The following is a 27515-nucleotide window of genomic DNA, read 5'->3' on the forward strand; positions in this document are numbered from 1 at the left end:
CCCTCTCCCCTCTCCCTCACCTTCTCACTCTTCCTCCCTCGCTCCCTCCGTCTTCCCCCCTCCTGTGTCTGTCTAACCTGCAAATGTCCAATTTAGCCTAGTCACATACATGTGGAGCACTTGGACTGTGGCTCATGTACCTGAGGAACTGAACTTTAAATTTAGTTTTAAATAACCACAGGTGACTAGCGGCTACCATTACTAGTGAGATTTAACAGTTCTTCCTACAAGAGGCATCTTTTCGCAACTTGAGGGAGGCCATTTTCAAATCCATTAAGGCAATTGCTAGCAGTTGCCCACCTCTCCGCGCACTCCATCTGTTAGGCTTGATTATAAACTCCCTAAGGTCACTGACCTGGTCTGTCTGGAGTATGAAGCCCAGCGAAAGGAAGTATCCATAATGTTGATGAATGCTTAGTTACCAAGTTTTGTCACTATCTTATTTGGCCCTCAGCGTTAACCCTGTAGGAGTGACATCATTATGGTCCTCATTTTACTTGAAACTAAGCAGATAGGGGTCCCTTAAAAAAGGGTCACAGGTTTTCAATGACAGCTTTTTAGTAACCAAACCTTGTGGCTTGCCTGTCTGCCACGATGCTCAGTAATCATGTACTGTCTTACTGATGGGTCTGGCTCTGTCTGTATTTAAAGACTTATCAAGAGAGTCACAGCAGGCACTCATCTTCATTCCCTAACGTTTATTTCCCAGTTAACACACTTAGTGGTTTCAGCAGTCACTGGTTTTCTGAAACTTTGATGTATGTGGTTAGTTCACTGTTTCCCCACTGGAGGGCAAGCTTTCCAACTCAATTTTATATTATTTCCTTTTACGATTTCTTAAGAATTCAAAGAACCACCGTATATAGGCCTGCGTTTTCTGTTTTCATTGTTTCAGGGAAATTAGATCGTTTCCATGTGTTGGAAGTTCTGTTGTATGTAAATTTCTGATCTGGTATGTCCTGATAGTTGCTTTCTATGGAGATTAAAAGTCCCAGGTGCAGCTTTTGTTAAGTGTAAAGCCCATTGCCCAGTGGTTTGTTGGAGTGGTGCAGTTTTGTGGAGGAGAGGGCCCCTGATCTTAGGTAGGTCACATCCTCCCTGGGCCCCCTCACTGTAGGGTGAGGTTATCTAGGTCAGCAGTTTCCATGGTTCTGTATTCAAACTAAAAGGTCCTTGGAAGTAAGGATTGTGTCAGATCCATTTGCTTACCCCCCAGGCCCTTCCCTGGCAGAGTAAGTCCCCAGGAACCCAGGGGCAGCTATGCATAGCCTCTTCTCCCAATTAAAGGGGTAGAAGCAGCGATGGTTCTGTGCACTATTTAGTCAACTCAGCCCTCTTCGTAGGTTCAAAAGACTATGTGAGGGAAGTGTTGAATGTGGGACAAAAGTGACCCAAGCCTTCTGAATGAATGCAGTAGTCCCGATGTGTTCTATGTATAACAGGGTAGCTCTGTGTGTACAAATCGAGCTGCCTGTCCTCACGCACGTGAGGACCCCAGGTTCCCTGCTTGCACCTACTGGTCTGCTGTTAGGCTTTGCTGCAAGACCTCTGTCTGCAGCCCTGAGGAGTGTGCCATGGCCCACTGCACATCCCCCCGGTCACCAGGGCCCCTGAGAGTTCTGTGAACCCGACAGTCTTCCAAACGTGATGTCCATCAGCCATTACCAGGGTGACCAAGGAACTTGCATTCCGTGGGTGCTCAGGTGCTTCCCTTGTCTTCCTTGCCTGGGGCAGGTTCATCAGCCTGCTTCACTGCATTTGGGGGGCTTCCCACCTCAGTTGGGAAGAGGCGCCTGGAGTCAAGGAGTACTCTGGGGGCATCCTAAGATGCTCACCCATTTAATTCTACACTTAAAAGAGGAATTGTTTTGTTAGCAAGAATGGTAACTGTCTTACGTGAAACGGCAACGAATGACAGCCAACAGGTTGGAGAGCTGAGGACTGACTGGGACTTCTTATTCTCATTTATAAGTACAAGTTAGCAGACACCAAGTTTCAGGAAAATCTGTGACAGAATTGAAAAGACACAATTAGCTGCTTAATTTTATCATCCATGATGGAAGGCTGCCATTACTCCGTTTTAGTGGCAAAACACTGGTCTCCAGCTGGAGACGTGCCCAGATCTCCCACGAGTTGAATTTGAGGACCACCAGCCTCACAAAGCTGGGCTGCAGTGCCACTGCCTCCTGGAATGCTTCCCTCATTCCTCTGATGAAGTTCAATTTCCCAAATCTACATTGAGCCATACCACATTTATCCAACTCTGCTTTGCTGGGGCATTATTTGAATGTGTGTCTCGTCACCACAGCTGGACTGTTAAGCTCCTTGAGCCTGGTGATTCATGTCACTGCCTTGGTTTGAGTCTCTGTGTTGCCATTTAGCAGCAGTGTGATCTTTGGCAGGTTAGTTAATCTCTCTACCTCATTTCCTCATCTATAAAACGGGGGGCATTGGTACCTTCATAGGCTGCAGGGAGTATTAAATGAATTCACAGGCACAGCATGTAGTGCCTGACCAGTCAGTGTCATGTTGGTGTTTGCAGTCTCTGTTAACTACCATCTCTGAATCTCCCACAGCAGCTTGGCAGCGCTTTCTCCCAGGATGTGGGCTTCTGATGGATATACAGAGTAGGATGGCTTTCCATTGTGCCTTGAGGAATTTTTTTTCAGACAATAGAAGCTTTGTGGTCAGCACCTCTCCTGAGACTTCTGAGGATCAGTGCTCTGTGTCATGGAAAATGCTCCTTCCGGTTGCTGCCCACTACGCTGCCCATGGTCATCATCTGGGGAGCTTAAGAAATCCATCCTGGGCCCCCCACAGAGATTCTTTTTAAAATTATCAGTGTATAGTAATGGTCTAAATATAGTTAACTCATGAAAACAGACTTAACAAAGTATAACAATTTTAACAATAAATTAGCTGTTGAGTGATGTAAGCTAAAAGACAATACTCAGAGATTCAGATTTGACAGGCCTGGGGTGGAAGCTGGGAAAGATCTAGAAACCTTGTGCAGCCCTGGCAGAGCACGATTGTGTTAGGCTCTGGGATAATGGTTCTTCACCCTGGCTGCGCATTAAAATCACTTGAGGAGCTTACAAAAGTATTAGCAAAGTTGGGGATATTGGTACCCTCATACACTGTGTGTGGAAATGTAAAATGGTGCAGTTGCTTTGGGAAACAGTTTGGTAATTCCTCAAAATGTTAAAAAAAACAGTCCACTGTTTAACAGTTTCATTCCTAGGTAAATGAAGATGTCCACACAAAAATACTAATCAGGTAGAAACAACACAAATTTCCATCACCTGATGAATGGATAAATAAAATACAGGTGTGATAGTTAATCTGAAGTGTCAACATGGCCAGGACATAGTGCCCAGATATTTGGTCAAACATTATTATGGCTGTTTCTGTGTAGGCATTTTTTGGGTGAGATTAACATTTACAATGGTGGACTGAGTAAGCAGATTGCCCTCCATAATGTGGGTGGACCTCATCCAATCACCTGAAGACTTGAATAGGACAAAAGACTGATGTACCCTGAGCAAGAAGAAATGCTGCCAGCAGACTGCCCTTGAATTCAAACTGTAACTCTCCTCGGTTTCCAGCCTGCCAGTCTACTTGATGAGAGTTTGGACTCTCTAACCTTCCATAATCACATGAACCAACCTCTTAAAACTGAATTTTATTTTCTCTCTATGTATATCCTGTTGGTTCTCTTTATCTGGAGAACCCTGACTAATACAGCAGTATAAGCATACAATGGAATATTATTTGGCAATAAAAAGGAATGAAGTATGCTATAAAATGGATTAATCTTGAAAATGTTATGTAAGCAAAAAAAAGCCAGTCCCAGAGTTTATTATTCCATTTATATGAAGAGCCACAATAGTCAAATTCATAGAGACATAAAATTGATAATGGTTCCTGAGGTGGGGGAGTGACTGCTAACAGCAATGGACATACCTGTGGGGATGAAAACATTCAAAAATGAGATTATGGGGATGGTTGCACAGCTCTGACGATACTAAAACCTTTGAATTGTACACTTTCAATAGGTAAATTCTATCTCAGTACAGCTGTTTTTTAAAAAGTACAGGTAGTGAGTGGATATAATGAAGAGAGTGCAGAAATGTCTGAGATGCTGGGAATACTGTACTGGATACTAACGTCCCTCAGAATCTCATGTACCTCTCTGGAGACACAGTCTGTACATGCTTCCTTCTTATTCCTTGTCAGGTTCAATCCAGTTTTGACCTAGACATGGTAGCTGCATTACTTAACTTGATTAAAGATATAAGAGCAAAATATAGGTTGGCTTATGAAATAAGAGTCGCTGACAGATGCTAAAGAAGGAGTCTAAAATATACATTGGACCACTGCCTGGAAGGAGAAAGGAAATTCATGTCATGAGGGAGGTTTATGTGATACGTCATGTTCTTGAGTGCTTCCATCTATGAACAAAGAGCCTCATCTGTTTCTCGTCCTATGTGAAGGCAAACAGGTGGCGGGGACTGGCTGCGGGGACTGGCTGCACGTCCTCACCCTCAGTGGGCTCTGAAGATCAGTGTGCCTCAGAGATTTTTTTGGAGAATTGGTGCCAAAATATTTTGGAGTGGCCATAGCCCATCCCCTCAAAATAATTACTTTTAAAAGAATAAATTAAGTATAAAAATCAGTTAACTGGGACTCTACGTTAAGAATTCTGGGATTCTGTATGAGAAACACTAGTATATTAAATTAAAAACCTTCATTAAGTAGTCAAGCTTTCTTGGGTGGACCCATCATCCAAGGGTGTAGCCCCTGTTGAATAGACAATATGTCTTGTGGCCCCACCTCACTGGCCACAACGGATTCCACCAGGGGTAGATACCTGCCCCCAGTGGACCCATCAGACCCTGTTTCCTGGAAATCTGGGATTTAGATTTAGAGGTTAATAATCCAAAGAATAAGGAGTGACTTCTAGAATTTTTCACTGGAATTGCAAAGGATGCTAGTTCCTGGGTTCTATAAATTCTTAGATTTTTAAATGAAATAATTACATCACTCTTTACCCTTATCCAGGGGAATCTAAATTCATCATCAGTTAAAAAAAAAGAACAAGTACTTTTAACAGTGGACATTTTACGGCATTATTATTTTTCTTTAACCCTATGTTTACATTCCACATCTCCATTTTTACTGATCACAGTATCTTGATTTTGTAGAACAAAAATACCTAAATTGAAATTACAAATTAAAAAATTTTCAGTGACCATAACTCTTAAGTGTGTTAAAAATGTGTTTAAATATACTACATATTTTCATAAGTATTCAATGTAAAATAAAATTTCATTGGCCTTTTAAACTCTTAGTTCATGTATTCAGTGATAAATATTACATATTGATGAAAATCATGTATTCTTATCCCCATTTTTTATCAGACTGAACTGTAATCAATATATAGTGATTAACCTTGTTCAAATAATGTGGAGATTGGAAGTAACTTGTATCTAATGTCACTCAATTCTTTGAAATGCTTCTGAGTTTTATGCCAAAAATCACTTAGTGATCTTCTATCAAATATTATTTTAATGATCTAGTGGTGGACAACTCTAGTAGGTCCTTCTTGGATTTTGATGTAAGCAATAAAGTGGAAACTGTCTGACGTGTCCGGTAGCTAATGCTATCAATGTCTCACCTGCATCTCTGAGACATTAGGCATTTCAGGACATGAAGACAGTGTCCAACCTCAAGTATATATGACTGCCCCCCTGAGAGCTTCCCCTTTGCCTGAGTGTGGGGGAGATGTGTCGAAGTCAATGGCCTTGGGGACAGTTTTCAATGACAAATGAGATTCTAAGTATAAATAGCCCCACCTCCTTGCCTTGCAGGTGGTATAGTCCTGAGGCATGTTCTACGCCATCTCCCCAGCGTTCCCTGTGAAAGTGAGCCCCATGGTAACTCGTTCATTAAGGCACAGCTTATTGGCATCCTTCTCTTCTGTCATTTCCCACTCCTGCTGGGACTTCCTGGGATCACCCCCCTCAAATAGCATTTGCATTCAAGCCTTGATCTTTGTAATGCTTCTGGCATAACCCAGCTGCGGGGGGGTTGAATTGTGGCCCCTAAAAAGATACGCCCATGTCCTAATTCCCAGAACCCATGAATGTCATTTTATTTGGGAAGAGTCTTTACAAAAGTCATTAAGAATCTCAAGATGAAATCATCCTGGATAACCCCAGAGAAGGGGCCCCAAATCCAAAGACAAGTGTACTTACAGGAGAAAGACAAGAAGACACAGAGATGGAGAGGCTATGTGAAGACAAAGGCAGAGACAGACGAGTGTGACACAGCCACCAGCCAAGGAAAGCCTGGAGTCAGCAGAAACTAAAAGAGGCAAGGACAGATTTTCTCCCAGAGCCGTCACAGGGAGCATGTCCCTGCTAATGCCTTGATTTTGGACTTCTGGCCCCAGAACTGTAAGTGGAAAAATCTGCTTTGTAAGCCACCCAATTTGTGTTACTGTTTGTTAGGGCAGCCACAGTAAACTTTCTGGAGATGGTGTAGTGGTAATTGCACAACAATGTGAATGCACTTAATGCCACTGAACTGCCCACTTCAGAATGTGAAGATGGTACATTTGTGTGTAGTTTAACACAACAACAAAGAAAAAAAAAGGAAAGAAGATAACAGACACGAGAGATTAGTAACAGAATTAGATTTAGCAGTTCAGTGATCCCTTGGGTTGGGGGCAGGCAGAAGGGGTTCTGTCAGTTATGTGATACGGGATGGGGGCTGTGGTCAAGGGGGATTGGATTCTCATCTGACTTTCCCCAGCTGTCCGTACCCCTCTGTGGGCTTAGAGAGACAAGCCACAGGGCATCCTGCCCACATTAAAATAAACCAAATGAACACGGCATGATTTTATCTGGAATGCATCAAGCTTTTTCATTCTCTAGACTTGGAAAGTTGTAGCAAAGCTCTTTCTTCCTGGCTCCGTGTCTTCAGATGTGATGATCACTATCCCTGGAACTAGGCTGAGTTTGTCACAGCCTTTAGAGCAGCGAGAGTTCTTCCACGTTCTGGGTTGGGGATTCCTCGGAGTACCCTTAATCAAAGCAATACTTTGATGATGAGTATTGACTTTATCACCTGAAAAATCCCCAGATACACATCCACTCGTGGATCCTCCTGGAGTCTGTGGACCTAGGGTTACACACACCTGCTCTGGAAGCTGAGCAGTTTCACTGGGCATTATGCTTACTACGTGAGCAGCTGCCCAGGCCAGTATAAGTACCAATTGGGCCATTACTCACAGATGATCCTAGATGCTCGCTATTTTGCAGAGGAGACACAACCACTGGGGGCTTTGCCAAGTTTAAATGATAAAAAAATAATCTAACAAGGTTGAGTTAAAAGTCACTATTGGTTTCTTAACCTGGGAAGTTCAGGGATTGTGGGTTTCAGGCACTGCTGGATTCAAGTTTACATATCAGGAGTCAGGCCCTCTGCCCATTGGATGTCTCTGCTCTCTAATGGCTTCTTAGACTTACCCGTGCAGACAAAGCTCTAGGCACCTGTGACATTAGTGCTCCTAAGTTGAGGAGGAGAGACACATTCTTTCTCCTCCAGGATCCAAACCTAGTCTCCAGAAAGGGCTCTGCTTGGTCACAGATCCACCTCTTGTGCCCCCCTGGGAGTGGGGGAGGCAGGGCCATGGAACTGACAGCACTAGAGGGTATGAAAAGGAGTTCGTAAGAAAAGAAGGTCCTGGACAGAACAAAAGTTACAGATATCGGCTGCAAATTAGTGCAAGTCAGCATGACAAATAAACGAAGTATGGCAAGATCCAGTGGCGACAAAGAAGGGGTTATCGACTCCCTGGACAGGTTCCAGGTAAAGCCAAGTAAAGCTTCATGAACAATATCATGCATAACACAGTTTTTAAATTAAAACATTTTTTATAGTTATGACACTAAACATTGTTTTTCAATAGCTCCACGACTATTGTCTTTCTCATTCATTGTTTTGTTCGCAGATCCTGCATATTTTAGCAACTCAACAAATGTTTGTTGAATTGGAGTTTTAGAACAACAGTAGAATAAATTCCTGTTTAGACTAAGATTTAAAGAACTTGAAGCAGAAAAATATGCTGATAAATTTATGCCCCCCTTTTTTTGGTGTGCCCTTAGTTCACTTTAAAAAAAATTTATTAAGGTATTATTGATATACACTCTTATGAAGGTTTCACATGAAAAAACAATGTGGTTACTACATTCACCGATATTATCATATCCACCCCATACCCCATTGCAGTCACTGCCCATCAGTGTAGTAAGATGCCACAGAGTCACTATTTGCCTTCTCTGTGCTACACTGTCTTCCCCATGATCCCCCCCCACACCATGTGTGCCAATCATAATACCTCTCAATCCCCTTCTCCCTCCCTCCCCACCCGCCCTCCCCTACCCCTCCTCTTTGGTAACCACTAGTCCCTTCTTGGAGTCTGTAAGTCTGCTGCTGTTTTGTTCCTTCAGTTTTTGCTTCGTTGTTATACTCTACAAAAGAGGGAAATCGTTTGGTACTTGTTTTTCTTCCTATCTTATTTCACTGAGCGAAATATTCTCCAGCTCCATCCATGTTGTTGCAAATGGTAGGATTTGTTTCTTTCTTATGGCTGAATAATATTCCATTGTGTATATGTACCACCTCTTCTTTATCCATTCATCTACTGATGGACACTTAGATTGCTTCCATATCTTGGCTATTGTAAATAGTGCTGCAGTAAACATAGAGGTGCATATGTCTTTGAACTGAGAAATTATATTCTTTGGGTAAATTCCTAGGAGTGGGATTCCTCGGTCAAATGGTATTTCTATTTTTAGTTTTTTGAGGAACCTCCATATTGCTTTCCACAATGGTTGAACTAGTTTACATTCCTAGCAGCAGCACAGGAGGGTTCCCCTTTCTCCACATCCTCACCAGCATTTGTTATTTTTAGTCTTTTAGATATTGGCTATCCTAACTGGTGTTAGGTGATAACTCACTGTGGTTTTTATTTGCATTTCCCTGATGATTAGTGATGTGCAGCATCTTTTCATGTGTCTCTTGGCCATCTGAATTTCTTCTTTGGAGAATTGTCTCTTCATATCCTCTGCCCATTGTATAATCGGGTTATTCGCTTTTTGGGTGCTGAGGCATGTGGGTTCTTTATAGATTTTGGGTGTTAACCCCTTGACAGATATGTTTACAAATATATTCTCCCATACTGTAGGATGCCTTTTGGTTCTGCTGATGGTGTTCTTTGCTGTACAGAAGCTTTTTAGTTTGATGTACTCCCATGTATTCATTTTTACTTTTGTTTCCCTTGCTTGAGGAGATGCATTCATAAAAAAGTTGTTCATGTTTATAATCAGGAGATTTTTGCCTATGTTGTCTTCTAAGAGTTTTATGGTTTCATTACTTACTTTGAGGTTTTTAATCCATTTTGAGTTTACTTTTGTATATGGGGTAGATAATAATCCAGTTTCATTATCTTGCATGTAGCTGTCCAGTTTTGCCAACACCAGTTGTTGAAGAGGCTGTCATTTCCCCATTGTATGTCCATGGCTCTCTTATCATATATTAATTGACCATATATGCTTGGGTTTATATCTGTGCTCTCCAGTCTGTTCAATTGGTCTATGGATCTGTTATTGTGCCAGTACCAAATTGTCTTGATTACTGTGGCTTTGTAGTAGAGCTTGAACTTGGGGAGCATAATCCCCCCGGCTTTACTCTTCCTTCTCAGGATTGCTTTGGCTATTTGGGGTATTTTTGGTTCCATATGAATTTTGGAACTATTTTCTCTAGTTCATTGAAGAATGCTGTTGGTATTTTGATAGGGATTGCATTGAATCTTTAGGCAGGATGGCCATATTGACAATATTAATTCTTCCTATCTATGAGCATGGGATTTGTTTCCATTTATTGGTATCTTCTTCTTCTTTAATTTCTCTCATGAATGTCTTGTAGGTTTCAGACTATAGGTCTTTCACTTCCTTGGTTAGGTTTATTCCTAGGAATTTTATTCTTTTTGATGCTATTGCAAATGGAATTGTTTTCCTAATTTCACTTTAGGCTAGTTCATCATTAGTGTATGGGAATGCAACAGATTTCTGTGTATTAATTTTATATCCTGCAACTTTTGCTGAATTCAGTTATTAGATCTCGTAGTTTTGGAGTGGATTCTTTAGGGTTTTTCATGTGCAATATCATGTCATCTGCAAACAATGACAGTTTAACTTCTTCCATACCAATCTGGATGCCTTTATTTCTTTGTGTTGTCTGATTGCTGTGGCAAGGACCTCCAAAACTATGTTAAATAAAAGTGGAGTGAGTGGGCATCCTTGTCTTGTTCCCAAACTAAAAGGAAAAGCTTTCAGCTTCTCGCTGTTCAGTATAATGTTGGCTGTGAGTTTATCATATATGGCCTTTATTATGTTGAGTTACTTGCCCTCTGTACCCATTTTGTTCAGAGTTTTTATCATGAATAGATGTTGAATTTTGTCGAATGCTTTTTCAGCATCTATGGATATGATCATGTGGTTTCTGTCCTTCTTTTTGTTGATGTGGTGGATGATGTTGATGGATTTTCTAATATTTTACTATCATTGCATCCCTGGAATAAATCCTACTTGATAATGGTGGATGATCTTTTTGATGTATTTGTGAATTTGGTTTGCTAATATTTTGTCGAGTATTCTTGCATCTATGTTCAACAGGGATATTGGTCTGTAATTTACTTTTTTTTTTTGGTGTCTTTCCTGGTTTTGGTATTAGGGTGATGCTGGTCTTATAGAATGAGTTTGGAAGTATTCCATCCTCTTCTAATTTTTGGAAAACTTTAAGGAGATTGGGTATTAGATCGTCACTAAATGTTTGATAAAATTCAGTGGTGAAGCCATCTGATCCAGGTATTTTGTTCTTAGGTAGTTTTTTGACTACCAGTTCAATTTCATTGCTGGTAATTGGTCTGTTCAGATTTTCTGTTTCTCTCTGGGTCTGCCTTGGAAGGTTGTATTTTTCTAGAAAGTTGTCCATTTCTTCTAGGTTATCCAGTTTGTTAGCATATAAGTTTTCATAGTATTTTCTAATAATTCTTGTCTTTCTGTGGTTTCCATAGTGATTTTTCCTTTCTCATTTCTGATCCTGTTTATGTGTGTAGACTCTCTTTTTTTCTTGATAAGTCTGGCTAGGGGTTTATCTATTTTGTTTATTTTCTCGAAGAAGCAACTCCTGCTTTCATTGATTCTATTATTTTATTCTTCTCAATCTTATTTATTTATGCTCTAATCTTTATTATGTCCCTCCTTTGGGCCTCATTTGATTTTCTATTTCTAGTTTCATTAACTGTGAGTTTAGACTGTTCCTATGGGATTGTTCTTCTTTCCTGAGGTAGGCCTGTATTGCAATATACTTCCCTCTTAGAATGGCCTTTGCTGCGTCCCACAGATTTTGCAGTGTTGAATTATTCTTGTCATTTGTCTCCATAGATTGCTTGATGTCTGTTTTTATTTGTCCATTAATCCATTGGTTATTTAGGAGCACGTTGTGAAGCCTTCATGTGTTTGTGGGCTTTTTCTTTTTCTTTGTGTAATTTATTTCTAGTTTCATACCTTGTGGTCTGAGAAACTGGTTGGTACAATTCCAATCTTTTTGAATTTACTGAGGCTCTTTCTGTGGCCTAGTATATGATCTATTCTTGAAAATGTTCCATATGCATTTGAGAAGAATGTATATCCTGCTGCTTTTGGGTGTAGAGTTCTGTAGATGTCTGTTAGGTCCATCTGTTCTAATGTGTTGTTCAATGCCTCTGTCTCCTTGCTTACTTTCTGTCTGGTTGATCTGTCCTTTGGAGTGAATGGGGTGTTGAAGTGTTCTAAAATGAATGCATTGCATTCTATTTCCCCTTTTAATTCTGTTAGTATTTGTTTCACATATGTAGGTGCTCCTGTGTTGGGTGCATAGTTATTTATAATGGTTATATCTTCTTGTTGGATTGTCCCCTTTATCATTATGTAATGTCCTTCTTTGTCTCTTGTGACTTTCTTTGTTTTAAAGTCTATTTTGTCAGATAGAAGTACTGCAACTCCTCCTTTTTTCTCCCTTTTAGTTGTTTGAAATATCTGTTTCCATCCCTTCACTTTTAGTCTGTGTATGTCTTTGGGATTTAAGTGAGTCTTTTGTAGGCAGCATATAGTTGGGTCTTGTAATTTTATCCAGTCAGTGACTTTGTGTCTTTTGATTGGTGCATTCAGACCATTTATATTTAGGGTCCTTATCGATAGGTATGTACTTATTGCCATTGCAGGCTTTAGATTCTTGGTTACCAAAGGTTCAAAGGTAACTTCCTTACTATCTAGTAGTCTAACTTAACTCACTTAGTATGCTATTACAAACACAATCTAAAGGTTCTTTTTTCCCTCCTTTTCTTCCTCCTCCATTATTTATACATTAGGTATCATATTCTGTATTCTTCGTCTATTCTTTTTTATTACCTCTGCTGAGAGCTTTTTAACCATAGGAACAGTTCCATTTATAGCCATCCCTCCAAAGTACACTGTAGAGATGGTTTGTGGGAGGTAAATTATCTCAGTTTTTGCTTATCTGGAAATTGTTTTATTCCTCCTTCATATTTAAAAGATAATCTTGCCGGGTAGAGTATTCTTGGTTCGAGACCCTCTGCTTCATTGCTAAGGTATGTGTCTTGCCAATGTGTTTCAGCCCTGGGAAAGTTCATATGGATTCAGTGTGACCAAAGAAATAGCAGTAGAATGTTCTTGGGGTGAGAGGCTTATACCCAACTCTATTTCCACGTTGCAGGTCAGTCACTAGAATTCCATTCACTTAGAGTGAGTCTGCATGCAGCATGGTGGTCTCTGCCTCTGGGCCTCTCTGCCTCTGCAGCCATCTCAGTCTCTGTCCTTGGCACTGCCACCACTGCAGCCTGTGCTCTGCTCTCCTGCAGCTTTGCAGCTGTGCCACTGTGTCACCCTGAGCACTGGGCAGAGCTCTTTATAAAGAGTCAATAATGACATATTTCCTGCACATGTGCAGTGAGCTAGCCAACCAGCGTCAGGTGAGAATCCTGGCCATAGGAAGCTTCACTTTATCCACAGTGAAGAAATCTTGAATTATTAATACCCATGACTTACACCAAACAGCTTTCAATCTTTATTTTTAAGTATTCTTACTTCACATCTTCGGCTGGCTCATTTTTCAGAGAGTCTGTGCAGATTTTCTCCCTCAACTTTATTTTCAATGGACCTCAGGTGCACTGAGTTCTTTGTTCTTGGTTACCTAACCTACTCTCACCCCTGGTTCATGGTTGGCCATCTTTCATTATATCTACTTATGTGTTTATTTGTTAATACAATAATGAATGCCCATGAACTCACTATCCACTTAGAGAATGAACACATGGACAATAACTTGTATGTGCTCCTGTCCTGGCTCATATCCCCCCTGCCTCCTCCCACTTGATGTAGCCACAGTCTGAATTTTGTGTTTTTATTCATTATTTAAACTGTCTTTTATTGCATATATGTGCAAACTAATAATACAATAATTAGTTCTAATTGTTTTTGACTTTTATGGAAAGGATATTATGCTGTATGTTATCTTCTGGGACTTTTTATTCCCATTTGATTTTCTGTTACTAAGAGTCATTCATAGTGTTGTGGCCTGCTGTGTTCATTCATCGTTACTACTGTTTAGTATTTCATGGTTGAATACACTGGCATTAATTTTTCTGGCCTCCTGGACACTGTAGTTTAGGCTTTCACAGTTCTTGCTGTAATGAACAAGGTTCTCATATGTGGTTCTCTCTCCTGGTGTATACTTGCTGGAGTTGTCCTCAGGTTATACGTAGGAATGGAATTTTGGTCAGATGTAGGGTATGTGGATATTCAGCTTTGAAAGATAATGCCAGAGTGTCTTCCAAAGTGGTTGTAGCAAATTATACTCTCACCAGCAATGTAGAGGACATTTTATTGATCTATCATTTTCAGAACTTGGTATGGCAGACATCTTAATTTTTTCCAATCAAATGGATATAAATTGGTATCTCTTTATGGTCTTGATTTACATTTCCTGGATTATTTATGAGGAGTTCAATAAATGGAACAGAAAAAATGACTATCCATATAAAAATAAATCATATTCTTATCACACATTAGACATGCAAAGTCATCTCTGGATGGGTTAAATATTCAAATGAAAGCAAAACTTGAAAACTTTTAGAAGAAAATATGGATGAATGTCTTCAAATCTTGAGGGTAGTGAAGGACTTCTCAAACACTGGACACACAAAAGCCCACTAAATAGAAGTGTGATGAATTTGACTCTACTAAAATTAAAAACTTGCATTCATCAAAAGACATGTTAAAGAAGGTGAAGAGATTAAGCTGCAAACTGAGAGACAATGTATCACATAAAAAACAAAGAATTTGTATGGAGAATTTTTTAAAGAACTTCTATAAATCAATAAGGAAAAGACAATAACCCAAAAGAAAATAGGCAAAAAACATAAATGGACATTTCACAGAAGAGGAAACACAGAAAGCCAATACTCATTTGGCAAGATACTCAATTTCCTCAGCTTCAAAAAGCATCTTTTCAAGAAAAACAGGAGACTTTAAAAAGACAGCTAGTGTGGTCTTTTTATAAGCAAAGAAAAAAAGAAAAAAAATCTAGAAAAACAAAATATAAACTTAAACATTCATCTAATGTTCCTGGAAAAGCAACTAAAACTAAAGGAAAGTAGAATATTTATTAGTGTATTTGAAATTTACTCTCTGATTTTGGTTATTCCTGTTGGCTCACACATTGTTGGCCATGTGTAACTCAACAATAGTTAATTAACTGATTGATTCATTGTGTCTGATTTTCCGTAAGCCTAACTTTTATTCCTTTCAGACCTGGAACAGATGGGCACATAGTTTTAAGACATTAATTAACATTATAAAACATGATCTTCTTTCTCTTAACTCTGTGGTCTGTTGGCTATAAGAATAAAGCATCCACTTGAAGGAAGAAATCAGATTTAATCTAAAAGGCATGATACAGCTATGCAAAGCCCAGACCCTGTGGATAAAAAGAAAGCACTTAGTTGGCATTACTAGGGAAAATCAGAGCACAAAAGAAGATGGGAATGCCTCCAGGCCCCTGCACACACTGACCTCCAAATCAAATGAGTGTGCTTTTATGAAACAGACACTACATAGTAAGATAGCCTCAGACAGTACTGGTTTAATAAAGGTGACATTTCAGAAAGTAATCAGCTCTTTTGTATCAGATTACTAAAATGGGAGCTCATTGTATTTTTTTTTATCATTAATCTACAATTACATGAATAACATTATGTTTACTAGGCTCCCCCCTTCACCAAGTCCCCCCAACAAACCCCATTACAGTCACTGTCCATTAGCGTAGTAAGATGTTATAGAGTCACTACTTGTCTTCTCTGTGTTGCACAGCCCTCCCCATTCCACCCCCCACATTATACATGCTAATCATAATCCCCCTTTCTTCTTCCCCACCCTTATCCCTCCCTTCCCTCCCATTCTCCCCAATCCCTTTCCCTTTGGTAACTGTTAGTCCATTCTTGGGTTCTGTGATTCTGCTGCTGTTTTGTTCCTTCAGTTTTTCTTTGTTCTTATACTCCACAGATGGGTGAAATCACTTGATATTTGTCTTTCTCTGCTTGGCTTATTTCACTGAGCATAATACCCTCTAGCTCCATCCATGTTGTTGCAAATGGTAGGATTTGTTTCCTTCTTATGGCTGAATAATATTCCATTGTGTATATGTACCACATCTTCCTTATCCATTCATCTACTGATGGACATTTAGGTTACTTCCATTTCTTGGCTGTTGTAAATAGTGCTGCCATAAACATAGGGGTGCATCTGTCTTTTTCAAACTGGGCTGCTGCATTCTTAGGAAAAATTCCGAGAAGTGAAATTCTTGGGTCAAATGGTATACCTATTTTGAGCATTTTGAGGAACCTCCATACTGCTTTCCACAATGGTTGAACTAATTTACATTCCCACCTGCAGTGTAGGAGGGTTCCCCCTTTCTCCACAACCTCTCAAACATTTGTTTTTGTTTGTCTTTTGGATGGTAGCTATCCTTACTGGTGTGAGGTGATATCTCATTGTGGTTTTAATTGCATTTCTCTGATAACTAGCAATGTGGAGCATCTTTTCATGTGTCTGTTGGCCATCTGAATTTCTTCTTTGGAGAACTGTCTATTCAGCTACTCTGCCCATTTTTTAATCGGATTATTCGCTTTTTCTTTGTTGAGGTGCATGAGCTCTTTATATATTTTGGATGTCAAGCCTTTATCGGATCTGTCATTTATGAATATATTCTCCCATACTGTAGGGTACCTTTTTGTTCTATTGATGGTGTCCTTTGCTGTACAGAAGCTTTTCAGCTTGATGTAGTCCCACTTGTTCAGTTTTGCTTTTGTTTTCCTTGCCCAGGAGATACATTCATGAAGATGTCACTCATGTTTATGTCCAAGAGATTTTTGCCTGTTTTTTTCTAAGAGTTTTATGGTTTCATGACTTACATTCAGGTCTTTGATCCATTTCGAATTTATTTTTGTGTATGGGTTAGACAGTGATCCAGTTTCATTCTCTTACATGTAGCTGTCCAGTTTTGCCAGCACCATCTGTTGAAGAGACTGTCATTTCCCCATTGTATGTCCATGGCTCCTTTATTGGATATTAATTGACCATATATGTTTGGGTTAATGTCTGGAGTCTCTATTCTGTTCCACTGGTCTGTGGCTCTGTTCTTGTGCCAGTACCAAATTGTCTTGATTACTATGGCTTTGTAGTAGAACTTGAAGTTGGGGGTGAGATCCCCCCCACTTTGTTCTTCCTTCTCAGAATTGCTTTGGCTATTCGGGGTCTTTGGTGTTTCCATATGAATTTTTGAACTATTTTTTCCAGTTCGTTGAAGAATGTTGTTGGTAATTTGATAGGGATTGCATCAAATCTGTATATTGCTTTGGGCAGGATGGCCATTTTGACAATATTAATTCTTCCTAAACAAGAGCATGGGATGAGTTTCCATTTGTTAGTGTCCTCTTTAATTTCTCTTAAGAGTGTCTTATAGTTTTCAGGGTATAGGTCTTTCACTTCTTTGGTTAGGTTTATTCCTAGGTATTTTATTTTTTTTGATGCAATTGTGAATGGAATTGTTTTCCTAATTTCTCTTTCTATTGGTTCATTGTTAGTGTATAGGAAAGTCACAAATTTCTGTGTGTTAATTTTGTATCCTGCAACTTTCCTGTATTTCAATATCAGTTCCAGTAGTTTTGGAGTGGAGTCTTTAGGGTTTTTTATGTACAATATCATGTCATCTGCAAATAGTGACAGTTTAACTTCTTCTCTACCAATCTGGATTCCTTGTTTTCTTTGTTTTGTCTGATTGCCATGGCTAGGACCTCCAGTAAAATGTTAAATAACAGTGGGGAGAGGGGCATCCCTGTCTTGTTCCCAATCTCAGAGGAAAAGTTTTCAGCTTCTCACTGTTCAGTATGATGTTAGCTGTGGGTTTATCATATATGGCCTTTATTATGTTGAGGTACTTGGCCCTCTATACCCATTTTACTGAGAGTTTTTATCATGAATGGATGTTGAATTTTGTTGAATGCTTTTTCAGCATCTATGGAGATGATCATGTGGTTTTTGTCCTTCTTTTTGTTGATGTGGTGGATGATGTTGATGGATTTTCAAATGTTGTACCATCCTTGCTTCCCTGGGATGAATCCCGCTTGGTCATGGTGTATGATCCTTTAGATATATTTTTGAATTTGGTTTGCTAATAGTTTGTTGTGTATTTTTGCATCTACGTTCATCAGGGATATTGGTCTGTAATTTTCTTTTTTGGTGGGGTCTTTGCCTGGTTCTGGTATTAGGGTGATGTTGGCTTCATAGAATGAGTTTGGAAGTATTCCCTCCTCTTCTATTTTTTGGAAAACTTTAAGGAGAATGGGTATTATGTCTTCTCTGTATGTCTGATGAAATTCTGAGGTAAATCCATCTGGCCCGGGGGTTTTGTTCTTGGGTAGTTTTTTGATTACCGCTTCAATTTCTTTGCTCATAATTGATTTGTTTAATTTTTGTGTTTCCTCCATGGTCAGTCTTGGAAGCTTGTATTTTTCTAGGAAGTTGTCCATTTCTCCTATGTTTTCCAGCTTGTTAGCATATAGGTTTTCATAGTACTCTCTAATAATTCTTTGTATTTCTGTGGAGTCTGTCATGATTTTTCCTTTCTTGTTTCTGATTCTGTTGATGTGTGTTGACTCTCTTTTTCTCTTAATAAGTCTGGCTAGAGACTTATCTATTTTATTTTCTCTAAGAACCAGCTCTTGGCTCCATTGATTTTTTTCTATTGTTTTATTCTTCTCAATTTTGTTTATTTTTTCTCTCTCTAATCTTTATTATGTCCCTCCTTCTGCTGAGTTTAGGCCTCATTTGTTCTTCTTTTTCCAATTTCGATAATTGTGATGTTAGACTATTCATTGGGGATTGTTACTCCTTCTTCAAGTGTGCCTGGATCGCTATATACTTTCCTCTTAGGACTGCTTTCGCTGCGTCCCACAGAAGTTGGGGCTTTGTGTTGTTGTTGTCATTTGTTTCTATATATTCCTTGATCTCTATTTTAATTTGTTCGTTGATCCATTGATTACTTAGGAGCATGTTGTTAAGCCTCCATGTGTTTGTGAGCCTTTTTGTTTTCTTTGTAGAATTTATTTCTACTTTTATACCTTTGTGGTCTGAAAAATTGGTTGGTAGAATTTCAATATTTTGGATTTTGCTGAGGCTCTTTTTGTGGGCTAGTATGTGGTCTATTCTGGAGAATGCCCCATGTGCACTTGAGAAGAATGTATATCCTGTTGCTTTTGGATGTAGAGTTCTATAGATGTCTATTAGGTCCATCTGCTCTACTGTGTTCAGTGCTTCCATGTCCTTACTTATTTTCTGCCCGGTGGATCTATCCTTTGGGGTGAGTGGTGTGTTGAAGTCTCCTAAAATGAATGCATTGCAGTCTATTTCCTCCTTTAGTTCTGTTAGTATTTGTTTCACATATGCTGGTGCTCCTGTGTTGGGTGCATATATATTTAGAATGGTTATATCCTCTTGTTGGACTGAGCCCTTTATCATTATGTAGTGTCCTTCTTTATCTCTTGTTACTTTCTTTGTTTTGAAGTCTATTTTGTCTGATATTAGTACTGCAACCCCTGCTTTCTTCTCGCTGTTGTTTGCCTGAAATATGTTTTTCCATCCCTTGACTTTTAGTCTGTACATGTCTTTGGGTTTGAGGTGAGTTTCTTGTAAGCAGCATATAGATGGGTCTTGCTTTTTTATCCATTCTATTACTCCTTGTCTTTTGATTGGTGCATTAAGTCCATTTACATTTAGGGTGACTATTGAAAGATATGTACTTATTATCATTGCAGGCTTTAAATTCGTGGTTACCAAAGGTTCAAGGTTAGCCTCTTTAGTATCTTACCGCCTAACTTAGCTCGCTTATTGAGCTGTTATATACACTGTCTGGAGATTCTTTTCTTCTCTCCCTTCTTATTCCTCCTCCTCCATTCTTCATATGTTGGGTGCTTTTTGTTCTGTGCTCTTTCTAGGAGTGCTCCCATCTAGAGCAGTCCCTGGAGATGCCGTGTAGAGGTGGTTTGTGGGAAGCAAATTCCCTCAGCTTTTGCTTGTCTGGGAATTGTTTAATCCTGCCATCATATTTAAATGATAGTCGTGCTGGATACAGTATCCTTGGTTCAAGGCCCTTCTGTTTCATTGCATTAAATATATCATGCCATTCTCTTCTGGCCTGTAGGGTTTCTGTTGAGAAGTCTGATGATAGCCTGATGGGTTTTCCTTTGTAGGTGACCTTTTTCCTCTCTCTGGCTGCCTTGAAACTCTGTTCTTGTCCTTGATCTTTGCCATTTTAATTATTATGTGTCTTGGTGTTATCCTCCTTGGATCCTTTCTGTTGGGGGTTCTGTGTATTTCCGTGGTCTGTTCAATTATTTCCTCCCCCAGTTTGGGGAAGTTTTCAGCAATTATTTCTTCCAAAATACTTTCCGTCCCTTTTCCTCTCTCTTCTTCTTCTGGTACCCCTATAATGTGGATATTGTTCCTTTTGGATTGGTCACACAGTTCTCTTAATATTGTTTCATTCCTGGAGATCCTTTTATCTCTCTCTGCATCAGCTTCTATGTGTTCCTGTTCTCTTGCTTCTATTCCATCAATGGCCTCTTGTATCTTATCCATTCTGCTTATAAATCCTTCCAGAGATTGTTTCATTTCTGTAATCTCCCTCCGGATGTCATCCCTTAGCTCTTGCATATTTCTCTGCAGCTCCATCAGCATGGTTATGACCTTTATTTTGAATTCTTTTTCAGGAAGATTGGTTAGGTCTATCTGCTTCTCAGGAGTTGACTCTGTGATTTTGGTCTGTATCAAATTCTTCTGCCTTCATGGCGACAGAGATAGTTTGCAGAGCTGGCACATGTGATGGCTGGGAGAACGTCCCTTCTTGCTGGTTTGTGGCTTTACTCTCCTGGGAGAACAGCGACCTGTAGCAGCTTGTGCTGGGCAGTTGCGCGCAGATGGGGCCTCTGATTTTTGCCCGGCCGCTGTGGAGTTATGCTCCACAGTTGTTGTGGAGTTAAGCTCCGTGGTTGCTATGGGCATGGCCGGCCTCAGACTGCTGCTACAATATGGTGGAGTGACTACATAGGGGAAACAGGCGGGAGGCTGTTTATCACCATGAGGGGCCTCCGAGCTGCGCTGCCTTCCAGGGGGTTAGTTCCCTGGGATTCCCAGCTGCTGGGCTAAGTGTCCTGGAATGCTTTCATCCAGCTGTGGGGTCCCTGTTCCTTTAAGACTTTCAAAAAGCATTCGCTTTTCTTTGTCCCTGGGGCACCAGCTGCGGGGACCTGCTCACAGGTTTTACTGTCCCATTTCCCTAGTATCCAGTACACCACACACTGTGTGTCTGTGCTCTGGCATGGTTGGTTAGGGCTGGGTCTTTAGCAGTCCTGGGCTCCCTCTCCCTCCCTGCTCTGACTCCTCACCCACCACCGGGAGCTGGGGTGAGGGGTGCTCAGGTCCTGCCGGGCCGCGGCTTGTATCTTACCTCCTTCGCGAGGCACTGGGTTTTCTCAGGTGTGGATGTAGTCTGGCTGTTGTCCTGTGTCTTGTGGTCTCTCTTTTAGGAATAGTTGTATTTGTTGTATTTTCAAAAATATATATGGTTTTGGGAGGAGATTTCCGCTGCTCTACTCACACCGCCATCTTCTGAACTCCAGCTCATAGTAATTTATTTAAACCTTTTTAATTCAAGAAAACTGCTCAAAATATTAATATTTCTGATGATTGGTCAGTAGGAGAATATCTGAAAGAAAGAAAAAGTAATATTGCCTTGAATTTTCTTCAGAAAGTTATACCCTAATTAGTATAATCTTGTACTGGTAATGTGAAAATACATACTAAAAGACTTAGAAGTTTACATTGTTTTTGACCCAGCAATTCATGAGTTTATTTTATTGAATATAAATCTCTGTATTTATTCTAAGGAAACAATCATGGATGACCCTATAGTTATGAGAATATTCATCAACATACCATCTATAAAAGTGAAAAAGTGAAAATAATCTAAATGTGAAAATGGGGAATTGATTAAATTGCAATTTATTCATATGCCCATTAAAATGACTAGAAACAATAATTGAATGCATGGAAACTCATCATATGGTTACAGACTATAAACAATATGTAAGGTAGGATACTATTTAAAATATAGACATAAATGTGTGCTAAAGAAAACAGGATGAAAAGATAAACACCAAAACAGGAACAGGGAAAAGGCAGCACAAATCATTAGAGGACCACAGGACAGCCATGGGTGAAAGAGATGGAAAGTTTAGGAATGAAAACAGAAACTCAAAAACAAACAAGCACTTGGGAAGATACTGGTTTGAAGGAATGAAAAATGTAAGTTTGAATCAACTCTCAAAAAGGAAAAGTAGTAACAATCTAGAATATGAAAAATACCCAGTACAAAACAGTAAATCTGTTAACAATGCACCAAAATCGAAAGGCTTGGGTACTCTAAAAAGCATATTCAGTGAGAGTAAATAACATGAAAAATGGGTATTTGATTTAGGGCTCTCCATTTCAGAGCACCTACCTTGTGCCAAGGACTGTAGACATGCCTTGTTTAATCTCCACAACCTTGGGCTAAGTAATGATTGGAAAGGTCAAGTGGTCGCACAAGATCACACAGCTGCCACCAGGTGGAGCAGGAATTCTGAGCCGGGTCTGGGTGTTGCTAATGCAGCATGGTAAGAAAGCAGAGGTTGGTAACAATAACTTTTTAGTGATTTTGAACTTTAGCCCCAACAATGGAGGAAAAGGTCTACAAACTATGGTACATTGAGAATGCCTTATCAGTATCTCAAAAACAACATTGTGGCATTTTTCTATAGTATGTATGAAATATCATTAAGAGGAAAAAACAAACCTTGGGATGGCCTGTACACACTGGTCAGAGCTCTGCCATAGGGATATGCTGTATTGACAAAGATGAGGCGAGTTTGTAATGATGTATACTGATGGTTATTGCGTATGGAAGAGGCTTTTGTACAAGCAAGGACCACTCCCTTCTATTATGCCTTATTTAATGTAATAGTGAATTCTTCTCATAAATATTTTGAACAATTAGCATTCCTTTAATCATTAAAATTCACATTCCTTGAAATATTTACATATGACTTCCACAACTACAAAATTGAATTTTGACAAATTAAACTCCCCATGCACTTCAACATTGATGAAAAACTATCTTGCCAAATTTTCCTAAACATTTGATTAAGCCACCAGTCCAATAGGCCAACTCCTTATACATGTTTTAAACACTTAAAGAACAGCTTATTCAACATACACTAACACAAAGATCATACCATAGGTACTCTTTCATGTGTAGCTTTCACTTAGATTTTTGAGATTCATCTATGTTGTAGCATGTAGCAATACTTTGTTCTTTTTTATTACTATGTAATATTCCATAGCATGGATGTTCTGCCATTTGCTTATTCATTCACTTCTAATGGGCATTTGGGTAGTTTATGGTTTGGGTTATTTGACTAAAACTGCTAGCAGCATTCATGTGCTAGGCTCTGTGCAGTTATAGGCTTTTATTCTTACTCTGTTCTATCCTTACTTTTATTCTTATCCCTTTCAAAGCTAACTACTTGAAGTTCCAGTAATTTGACCCAATTCTATTTCTGCTCTTTCCTAAAGTTGCTGTAATCTTAGCAGATTCTAAAGGTAAAAACAAAACAAGACAAAATTAGACTTTCTGTGTGGTGCATGGATTAGTTCTTGGCTGAGACCTCTGTTTGGTTTTATAGTCCAGGATAATGCATCCCTGAGTCATTAGCTAAGTGTCTTTTATGCTTCAGTAGCATCTTGTTGTATCAATGGGATTTTTAATTAATTTTAATTTTAGTACTTACTCATAGATTTTAGTTTGTTGAAACTTGATTTTCTGCTTGGAAATGATGCTCATTTAGGTTTCATATGGCCAACATCATCAAACTTATTTTCTTGCCATTATATTTACCTTGTTTGATATTTTAATTGAAAGTACATCCCTGCCTTATGAGTATCTCCTTATAATGAAATGTGTAGAGGTTTTCTTTTAGGAGATGATGGGCCAACTTAATTCTTTGGGCCATTTGGCTGGTTTATCATCTTGGAACACAAGGATTTTGATTGGTTTTTGTTCAATTACTTTTGCTGAGTGAAGACTGGACTTTCTACTCTGTTATTAAGGGAATCACCTGGCACTGATTAATTTTTCCTGCTTTTGGTTCAATTCCTACCTTTCCTGGAGTCATCTCATTAACTTCTGGATTTTTTTTTTTTTTGGTGCTTGCTCATTGCTTATACAGATTTGAAAAGAGCTATGCTTTATTTATAAACCAGCATATATTTAAAAGGAGACACAAACAGCTATATAGATTAATAAATATAATTTTTTATAACAGCCTTTCTGTACATTTTACATTTTTTCCTTTTGAGTATCATAATGAACTTACAGATTCTCACAGACTTTCCCAGTTTAATTGAAATAATTTATACGAACAGTTCTCAAAGTGTGGTCTCTGGACCAGCACAGCAGCAGCTTCTCCTGGAAACCTGTTAGAGATGCAGGTTCTTGGGCCCCACTCCAGACCTACTGAATCAGATACACTGGGAGAGGAACCCAGCAGTGTGTGTTTTAACATCTGTAAGTGGTTCTGAGGCTCTCTCAGGTGTGAAAACCAGTGCCTCACACTGTGTATGAAGATGCTAATACTTAGGTTGTCATTACGTGGCTGGTGGGCACCCTCTCTGAGTTACTCTACAGAAACTCTTTTAAAAAAGCATCTTTGCTTTGTGGAAACAAATATTTCAGATTTGAAGTGATTTTTTTCCCCCTTCCTTAAGGCATTCAATCAGCTACTCTCCAAGGAGTCCTTTCTCCACCTTAGTGAAGTTGGAGAATGAATTCCTAGTGTTAGTGGTGTTCACGCGTATCAGGGATGAGCCCAAGGACAGCTGTAGGTGTAACAGAAAAGCTCACTGTACTCACACCGATCTTTTTTCCCATTTAACTTATTAAGTTACTGTATCCTATGTTACTTATAGTATGAGGTTTTATTGAACACTAAAATTTTTGCATACATTGGCAACGTACAGCTGACTTTCACTGTTTTTTTTCATGAAAGAAACAAACCCTTAATTTTTGGGTTACCAAACCCTTAATTTTTAAAAAGCAATTAACTTAGACTACATTTCCTTCTTAAAAGGTCAGCCATTTGAAGAGTATTTCAAACGGAAGAAAGTATCATTTCGGGAGGGATAAGGACAGCTCAACGGCAGGTCCCTCTCCCCAGCTCTGAGTATGCAGGGTGGGCTCCTGTGGACTGTTGCTTCCACAGCCCTGGATACTCCTCTAGCTGGTCTGTTTTTAATTAGTGAAACATATCATTGCCATAGTCATATTTCATTGCAATTAGTATAGTCATCTCAAAGTTTTTTCTACCAGGAGATTCTGGTAAAGGATGCTTCTCAAAGGGAATTTTGCATTTTTTCTCTCTACTTCTCGCTATACACACACACAATGCTGGTGGTATATCAGCCTAGTTGTTGTTTGTTCATTTATTCATTCCAACTTATGTAAGCATCTGTGTTAGAAACACAGGGAAGAGTAATACCATTGGAATGTACAAAACAGTATTATGAAATATACAAGATGGAGAATCCACTGCTTTGTCCTCAAAAGGCCATGATTTACTGTTTCACATTTACAGTGATGTCCCCTACCCCAACCCACATCAGATGGTCATTCAAAATCAACTCTGGTTAGCGGGGATGGGCAATGTGAGGGTGGAGGCAGGGGAGGACAAATAAAGATCAAATGAGGATTTGGCCCATTCTGAATAATTTTTAGATCTCTATGTATTTGTCTTTGTTTTTTACCTCTTCTAAAAGTGGTGGAAATAATCTCTTGCATTAACAGACTGTTAGTTTTATTGTATTCTAATAGTATTGGACTGTATATTTGAACCAGATGGTCTTTATCTGAGAAGATTTACCACTTGTAAAGTAATCAAGTGCAGGAGTCACCAAGGTAAGTCTTCCCAGAGAGACTTACTAAGCTGATCGCCACATTAAGGAGTGTCAGAGAACTGTGAGAGCAGAGAAATGCTGCTGTAAATGAGACAGAGAGGAGATGGACTTATCCTCAGACAGGAAAGCCAGATTCAAATTTCCCTGAGAAATGACCCCAGGGGTGATCTTTGGAAACTCAGACTCTCTGTGGTTCAGCTTCTTGGTTCACTAGGATTGGCAAATATGTATTCTTCCTTAGTCTTAGACAATGCAGAGCTAAATGTATGAGACAAATTTGAGTTTCTGGAAGACAATATAAAAGAAAGTTGTGTTATATAATTGTTTTTATTTGCTAATACATTTGTGCAGGATAATTGATGCAGATGTTTTGCATTTGTGGCACATTGAGAGTTTGTAAAGGATTTTTACATGTGTCATTTTATTTAAATGTTCCCAAAGCTAAAGAAGTCAGATTGATTTTCTACATTACACAAATGAGGAAATTGAGGCTCAGAAATGTTCCCTGCCACACAGCTAGTTTAATGGCAAGGCAAGCACCAGAGTCCAGGTTTTCTGACCTCTAGTTCACCGAGTACTCTTGCCAGGAACCAGTTGCATCTTTACGGTTCTTATGACTAATTAGAGGAATATGTGTGGTACTCATTCCTTCATTCCTTCACTCAAATATAAACTAAATATATACCATGTGCTAGGCACCGGTGAAAAATTACCTCTGACATATTTCACAACTTGCAAAGCTGGTTTGGGTTGCAAAGAGAGTGCTAGCTCATTTCTAGCATTTGACGTACTTTTTTTCTCTGTGACACTAGGATGCTACATGGAGCTACGCTGTGGGTTTAAGTCCATGTTCCTCTGCTTCCCCATTGAGTTATGTCTGTTCCTTGAACCACTCTGAAATTCCTTCCTATAGTTAAGTTAGTTAAATGGTTGGTGAATGGGCTGTAGGCTGGGGGTGTGATGCCATGGGGAACAGCACTGCAGGGGAGAGCAGAGAAAACAGGACAGATCCAGGTCTCTGGAGTGGACTTCTGGGCACAGCTCCCCAGATGGTGGCAACAGAAAGTTGTAGAACCTGACTGTAGGGAAACACCTGTTTTGAAACTATCTGAGAGGGCTGTTTGGTTTAAAATCACACTGAAGTGCTTATCTTTTCTTAGGAGTTGGAAGTTAAACACACACATACCCTGTGATCCAGTGTTTCTACTCTTAGGCATTTACCAAAGAGAAATAAAACATCCACCTATAGTTGTATACTAGCTTTTGTGGTAATAGCCCAAACTGGAAACAGACCAAATGTCCATCAACAGATGATTAAACAAATTGTGGTATATCCATACAATGGAATTTTATTTAGCAATAAAAACGAGTGAGATACAGATACGACTCATGGAAGAATCTAAAAATAATTTCAGAAGGAGAGTACATACCATATTATTCCATTTATATAAAATTCTAGATAATGCAAAATAATCCATAGTGACAGAAAGCAGATGAGTGGTTGCCTAGGAATGGGGAGGGCACAGGTGGGAGCAAAGAGGAATTCTGGAGTGGCAGGAGGAAGCCTTTGGGGTGGTGGTTATGTTCACTACCTTGTGAACATGTCAAAACTTACCAAACTGTAAACTCTGAATTTGTGTGGTTTATTGTATGTCAATTATTCTGGGGTAAATCTGTAAGAAAAAAAAACACATTGAGGTATTTTTCTTTCTTTAAAAGTTCTCATTTTCTCTGCATGACTCCATATAATCAGATTTTTTAAAGTACACTTAATTTTTTAGATCA

General features: G+C 39.3%; 1 long non-coding RNA gene across 2 annotated transcripts; it reads right to left on the reverse strand.

Annotated features, from left to right (window-relative positions):
- Window positions 1–2: 2 nt before the first annotated feature.
- Window positions 3–27515, reverse strand: LOC140843373 (uncharacterized). Of its 2 annotated transcripts, none has more exons than XR_012121061.1 (4): window positions 27346–27515; window positions 22243–22383; window positions 21190–21447; window positions 3–2005 (listed from the first exon to the last, which is right to left on the reverse strand). It is a non-coding gene; the product is annotated as an uncharacterized lncRNA (long non-coding RNA). The 2 variants fall into 2 exon arrangements; XR_012121060.1 differs by lacking the exon at window positions 3–2005 and adding an exon at window positions 7348–7710.

Source organism: Manis javanica, chromosome 9 (assembly GCF_040802235.1).
Source record: "Manis javanica isolate MJ-LG chromosome 9, MJ_LKY, whole genome shotgun sequence".
Lineage (NCBI taxonomy): Eukaryota > Metazoa > Chordata > Mammalia > Pholidota > Manidae > Manis > Manis javanica.